Genomic DNA, 7,378 nt, shown 5'->3' on the forward strand with positions numbered 1-7,378 from the left:
TCAGAGCCAAGTCAGTCGTGTTATGCACTGTGAGCAATCAAAGCAGGGGATAACCCTGTGGTTTGCTGTGAGATATTAGGGCTCATCACCAGGAATGATAAAGGCAATAAGGAAAGGAAAGAGCAGACAGCCTGGATCTATCAGACTTTCAATCCTGTTTTTCATCTTACAGCAAGAAATAGTAGTGCCATTGCTCATCCTGGAAAGCGTCACAGCTTCTCTTCCAACCTGAAGCCTTCCCTTGTGCCCATATGGCCTAAGGTCACAGGCAAGATGTGAGCCAGAATAAGACCCTGTCTACAGCTGAGCAGAACTCTCAAAGCTGAAGTTCTGTATCAGCCACACCTCTGATGCACAGTGCACCAGCACTGTGTACCATGGTGTACAGGGAGCCCAACAGGGATGGGGCAGCACTGCCCTTGGACTGTGGTGCCACGTCCTCTTCACACAGCCCACCAATGTCAGCAAGGTGCCACTGGTATGCTAGGATGTGTGTCAATGCAACGAAAAGCAGATGCAGAGGAACAATACTTTGTTTCAGGGTAAATGCAGCCATATGGGAGCACTGGAGGGAACTGCAGACCCCAGCCTGTCCTAGACCTTCACCCCTGCTCAGCCACCCTCGCTGTTCCTGTGCGGCTCCAAAACGACCTCCAAGACCAAGATGCTGGGGGTGCCCTGAGTGTTTTTTCCCTAGGATGCTACTTGAGATAGAACAGAAGATCACTGGTGTAGCCCATGGCTGTGAAGTTTGCTGGCACTGTCACTCCTGCCAGCACAGCACTGCTGTGCCAGACCAGACCCTCCTCTCCTCCCACTTGGTGGGCAGCAGTGAGAACAAGCAATCAGCAAAGCACCACAGCACAGCCCACCACCAGCTTGCAGGAGCAGTAGAGACATTTCTTGTTTCAGTTTGCACACTTCACACCTCCAGAAATCTACTTGGCAGTAGACAAGAGTTTTTTATAGCTTCAAAACCTCAAACTACAATTGCTCTGAACCTATTGGCTTTAGAGGTTTTCCTGATCTCATGTTAAAACCATGTGAAATTGCTGAGCCTTGTCAGGTACCTACAAACAAACAAAAGTCACAAGCCAAACTTCTCAAAACTCACGAACAGAGTTTTACCCTAAGTTAATAAGTTTTACAGTGAAACTTGAAACCAGCTGACTTTTGCATGGATTCATTCAAAAATATCTGCACAGCACCCATGTCTTGCGGCTGTTCTGCAGGGCATGTCTTTATGCTATATCGGCTGCTGGGCGAAGGGTATGTGAAATGAAAACGTACTATGAAAACGTACTATTAAGACTTGCTTTTTAAATATTTCTTTAGAAATATAGCTAGTCATACAGATTTTTGGACAAGTAGGGTAAAGAAGAATGACAGCAAAGGAGGCAGCTGCCTGGGGAGGAGCTGAAAATCTGGCAAGGGCACTAACAAAAGCTGGGGCAAAGAGGGAAGGGCCAGACTTCATCCGGAGAAGACAGGGAAAACAGACATCTGAGATGGTGCTCCACAGTCACCTTTGGCAGGAGAAATTCCAAACTCTTCTGCATCTAGCACAAAAGACAGGCTGAAATATTTTCTTTTTGCACTTCCAATGAAATCAGTGTCTCCCTTATTCAATTGAAAGTTAACAGGCAGCAGGATAAAGACTGTAAATGAACTGTTATCCTGGGGAAACTGAGCAGCTCCATTATTCATGGCTTCACACCCTGCTTTCCTTGGAAAACACGGCCAGTGGTTCAGTTTTTATTGAAACGCCTCTGGAGTTGGAGGGCTGCACGAAGAGAGGAATCTAATGGAACAAGAAGCGGTTTAGGTGGCAGCAGCTTCCTTCATTTTTAGTGAGAGGCATCACAAGATGGTGTGGGCTTTCTTCTTGCCCAAGAAATACCTGTTGATCCTGCAGTGGAGGGTATATTGCACAGCAGTGCATCGTCAAGGAATTCTATTCAGAGATACAAGCAAAGTATTTTGGGCAAACAGCAGGGAGGGGTTTACTGTGCCTGCTTGTTTGCCTGTGCTGATGAGATATCTCAGACATTGTGCCTTGCTTGCTGTTTTATGTTGATATACCAATCCTAAAAATCTCATTTGCATGAGAAGCTGCTGCAGCAGGAGGGAGCAGACATGAGCGCATCCCTGTGCAGGTGGTGAGAGGTGTTTGTGTGTTGTTACACAAACACCTCTGGCACAGGACAGCTGCTGGTTTCTCTGTGGCAGCACTCGAGCTGCCTTGCAAAGAGACAGCAAGGAATGAGCGAGGAGAGGGTGGGAAGACATGACACTGGTGTGCATGAGACTTTGAACTCAGAGTGGCAGAGCTGGAGTCTGGGGGCAGGGATTGGGACCCCATCCCCACGGCGGATTACACTGATGTCACCAGGTTGCACTGCATGAAAAGAGCCATGCTGCTCCGTGCAATTCCTCCCATAGAGTCAAGCTGTGACATTCCACTCCTGTGAGGATAGGGAGTAGTTTCATCTCAGCTGGGACATCCCTGTCTGTTGTTCCCTGTGCTCCTGAGGCCTGAAGGCTGTGGCAGGCTGTCGGCTGCTTTTCCATGCCTTCACAGCTGGCTCCAGATCCGTTTGCCCGGGTGGCATCTGCTGTGCCACATCCCTGCAAGCCAGATGTCAGATTTTAGGTGGTGTCCTGGAAAACAGCTGTCCTGGGTTCAGCAGTAGCAGTCATGTTTTTTCCTTTGTGTTAACTGGTGCAGTGCTGTGTTTTGACTTCTAGTTGGAGAACAGCGTTGGTGAAGCCGATGTTTTCGGTTGTTGCTAAGTGATGTTTACCCTGACCAAGGACTCTGTGAGGCTCATGCTCGGCCAGGGAGGAGGGGAAGCTGTGAGGAAGCAGAGACGGGGCGCCTGACCCGGGCTAGCCGGGGAGGTATTCCATACCACAGCACGTCATGCCCGGGGTGGGGGGTAACTGGGAGTTACCCGGAAGGACAGGAGCTTCCGGGTGGAACTCGTTTTCTTGGCCGGTGGTATCGTATTCTCTTCCCTTGTTATTTTCCCTTATCATTGTTTTAGCTGATAGTAGCGGTGGTGATTTGTTGCTGGACTGTTCTTGTCTCAACCCGTAGGAGTTGCACTCTCTCGATCCTCCTCCCCGTTCCTCCGGGAGCGGGGAAGGGGAGAGCCCCGGTGCAGGGGCGGGGGGGAGACGGACACGGACCTTGATTGTTGTCAGCTCGGCACCACTCACTGGGAGTGAGTGAACAAGTTACCTGACTGGGTTTAAACCACGACAGTTCTTTTTGGCGCCCAACGTGGGGCACGAGGGGTTGAGATAAGAACAGATCTGACTGGATTGATAGTCACTCGTCACAATGCTGATTTATTGGCTCTCAAGGTTTTTCCTCTTGATCTCACAGTTTCAGTATACCATATCTTACGTCCATCCGGTATTGGCTGTATTAGTGTTTTTCAAGTGTGGGGCTTGGGCTAAGGTTTTTATCCCATTGTACTTTATGGTAATGACTTGTAATACAATAGAATCATTGATCATGAAACTGATCTGGTTTATGTTCCCAGTGTGGTCACCACCTTTATACTTTGGGAGGTATATGATGGAGGTGCTTAGCAATTACACATCTTTTTTCTCCTTCTCAGGTGCTCAACCTGTGAAGGAGACATCCTTTTACCCTCCTAGTCGTCCCCCCAGACCATTTACATTTGAGAGTTTTGAATTTTTTAAATGGCCTTTTAATGCTGTTGAGACTTGTTTACTGATGGTGATGGGAATCACCATGCTAACACGCATACAGAGTGTGTTTTGCCCACTACTGATTTCAAGAGTTAAGCAGATTCAGGTTTGGGTCTTGTCTGGGGTCAAAAGACGATGTAGGAGGACCGAGAGATTTTCCCAGAGGCTGGACAGCCATGAGTGGCAGGGTGTGTGGGATAGTATGGGCAAGTATCTAGGTCAGTGGGCCCCTCCAGTATTTTGGAATTTCACTACCGAACAACTGCAAAATCCAGAAGAATTAGTAAAACACTTAAATGAGGTGTGTGGTCATTCTGGCCATACCAGAGATGGACAAATCACGGCAACGTGCTGGGGCTTGGCCTATGCTTACAGGGCCTTGTTCAACACTATCCAGCACCTTCAAAAGGAAAAGAATATCGGCGGATTTGAGGGCAAAGCGACAGTCGCTACTCAAACTTTGGCCGCAATGAACTGCGCAGCTACCCCAGTGGCAAGTACAGCAGCTGCTCAAACTTCAACTGCAACAGACAGCGCGGTTACCCCAGCTCCAAGCACGGTAGCTACACCACCCCCAGCAACAAGTACAGTCGCTACTCAAACCACAGTGATAATCACTGCAGCCAAACCAGAGGACCAATTCGTACCAATATCAGTTGCCCCTGTACGCAAGAGAACAAGCAAAAAGGAGGCAAAAAGGGTGAAGCGAGATGAAGAACCAATGAATTCACCACCCGGTCCAGAATCTGATCAGGAGTCATCATCACATGACGAAGAAGAAGAAGAAGAGGTAACTTCTCGACCTCGAACCTCAACCGAGCTGCGGAATATGCGAAAAGATTTTACCCGTCAACCAGGGGAGCACATCATCACCTGGTTACTCCGATGCTGGGACAATGGGGCCGATGGTCACGAACTAGAAGGTACAGAAGCCAAGCAGCTGGGATCACTTGCTAGAGAAGGGGGAATTGACAAAGCAATTGCAAGAGAGAAAAGGTCCCTCAGCCTTTGGAGGAGGCTCTTGGCAGCTGTGAAAGAAAGGTTTCCGTACAAGGACGATGTTACGAGTCGTTCGGCCAAGTGGACTACTATAGACAAAGGCATCCAGTCTCTGAGGGAATCGGCCATCGTAGAGATGATCTATCACATCAAGCCAAATAACGGGGATACACCTATAGATCCAGATGAAGTTGAATGTACACGACCCATGTGGCGAAAACTTACACGGAATGCACCGTCATCATATGCCCATTCATTGGCAACAGTGACCTGGAATGACATAGTACCACTAACAGTGGATGAAATGGTTCATAAACTCCGAGAGTTCGAAGACAATCTCACTCCTTCCATCATCTCAGCTGTGAAAAAACTGTCCCAGGACCTCGACAAATTGAGGGACGATGTATCTGATTTATCCAGCTCCTCACGTGTACCAACACGCGTCTCAGCTATTAACAAAAGACGTCCTATTATTCAAGAGAGGAGATACAGAAGGTATACGCCACGGGGTACCCTATGGTTTTACCTGCTGGATCACGGAGAAGACATGACAAAGTGGGATGGAAAACCTACTTCAGCTTTGGAGGAACGGGTGAGTGAACTGAAGAGGGGAGCAAGGGCCAAGACTGATCGTCCCATGAGAGCTACGGCTTCAGTCTCTGGTGAGCAGTTTCCCAGATGGAGTGGAAGAGCTGATTTTACTCCAGCTCCTGTGATAACGAAGAATAATCCCTTTCAACACGACTTAAGTGTCCAATGCTGTGACGACCATTAGAGGGGCCCTGCCTCCAGCCAGGTGGAGGTAGGGGACAATCGGATTTACTGGACTGTGTGGATCAGATGGCCTGGCACATCAGTCCCACAGAAGTATAAGGCTCTAGTAGATACCGGTGCACAGTGTACCCTGATGCCATCAAGCTGTCAAGGGGTGGAACCCATCTATATTTCTGGAGTAACAGGAGGATCCCAAGAGTTGACTGTGCTGGAGGCTGAAATCAGCCTGACTGGGAGGGAGTGGCAAAAGCACCCTATTGTGACTGGTCCAGAGGCTCCATGCATCCTCGGCATAGACTACCTCAAGAGAGGGTACTTCAAAGACCCAAAAGGGTACCGGTGGGCTTTTGGTATTGCTGCTTTGGAGACTGAGGAAATTGAGCAGCTGTCCACCTTGCCTGGTCTCTCAGAAGATCCCTCTGCTGTGGGGTTGCTGAAAGTTGAAGAACAACAAGTGCCAATCACGACCACAACAGTGCACCAGCGGCAATATCTCACCAACCGGGACTCCCTGATTCCCATCCATCAGCTGATCCGTAGACTGGAGAGTCAGGGAGTGATCAGCAGGACCCGCTCGCCCTTTAATAGCCCCATATGGCCAGTGCGAAAGCCTAATGGATAGTGGAGACTAACAGTAGACTATCGTGGCCTGAATGAAGTCACACCACCATTGAGTGCTGCCGTACCGGACATGCTAGAACTTCAGTATGAACTAGAGTCAAAGGCAGCCAAGTGGTATGCCACGATTGATATTGCCAATGCATTTTTCTCCATTCCTTTGGCAGCAGAGTGCAGGCCACAGTTTGCTTTTACTTGGAGGGGCATCCAGTACACGTGGAACCGACTGCCCCAGGGGTGGAAACACAGCCCTACCATTTGCCATGGACTGATCCAGACTGCACTGGAACAGGGGCAAGCTCCAGAACACCTGCAATACATTGATGACATTATTGTGTGGGGCGATACAGCGGAAGAAGTCTTTGAGAAAGGGAGGAAAATAATCCAAATCCTGCTGAAAGCCGGTTTTGCCATAAAACGGAGTAAGGTCAAGGGACCTGCACAGGAGATTCAGTTTTTGGGAATAAAATGGCAAGATGGACGTAGACAGATCCCCACAGATGTGATCAACAAGATAACAGCAATGTCTCCACCAACTAATAAGAAAGAAACGCAAGCTTTCTTGGGTGCAGTGGGGTTCTGGAGAATGCACATCCCAAATTACAGTTCGATTGTAAGCCCTCTCTATCATGTGACCCGGAAGAAGAATGATTTTAAATGGGGCCCTGAGCAGCAACAAGCCTTTGAGCAAATTAAACGCGAGATAGTTCATGCAGTAGCCCTTGGACCAGTCCGGACCGGGCCAGATGTAAAAAATGTGCTGTACACTGCAGCTGGGGAGAACGGTCCTACCTGGAGCCTCTGGCAGAAAGCTCCAGGGGAGACTCGAGGTCGACCCCTCGGCTTTTGGAGTCGGGGATACAAAGGATCTGAGGCCAGCTATACCCCAACTGAGAAAGAGATACTGGCAGCGTATGAAGGGGTTCGAGCTGCTTCGGAAGTGATTGGCACTGAAGCACAGCTCCTCCTGGCACCCCGGCTGCCCGTGCTGGGCTGGATGTTCAAAGGCAGGGTCTCCTCTACACATCATGCAACTGATGCTACATGGAGTAAATGGGCTGCACTAATTACACAACGAACTCGAATAGGAAATCCCAGTCGTCCAGGCATTCTAGAAGTCATCATGGACTGGCCAGAGGGCAAAGATTTCGGAATGTCACCAGAGGAGGAGGTGGTGCGTGCTGAAGAGGCCCCACCATATAATAAACTGTCAGAAAGTGAAAAGCAGTATGCCTTGTTTACTGATGGCTCTTGCCGTATTGTG

The 7,378-nt window shown here is 49.1% G+C and overlaps 1 long non-coding RNA gene across 1 annotated transcript; it reads right to left on the reverse strand.

The window, feature by feature from the left end:
• Nucleotides 1-1,604: 1,604 nt before the first annotated feature.
• Nucleotides 1,605-2,273, reverse strand: LOC133276351 (uncharacterized). Its single transcript, XR_009745833.1, has 2 exons — nt 1,901-2,273; nt 1,605-1,801 (listed from the first exon to the last, which is right to left on the reverse strand). It is a non-coding gene; the product is annotated as an uncharacterized LOC133276351 (long non-coding RNA).
• Between the last annotated feature and the right edge of the window lie 5,105 nt (nt 2,274-7,378).

Source organism: Pezoporus flaviventris, unplaced genomic scaffold, assembly GCF_033815535.1.
Source record: "Pezoporus flaviventris isolate CSIRO_AGI_PZ_B2104156 unplaced genomic scaffold, CSIRO_AGI_Pfla_v1 ptg000045l, whole genome shotgun sequence".
Classification (NCBI taxonomy): domain Eukaryota; kingdom Metazoa; phylum Chordata; class Aves; order Psittaciformes; family Psittacidae; genus Pezoporus; species Pezoporus flaviventris.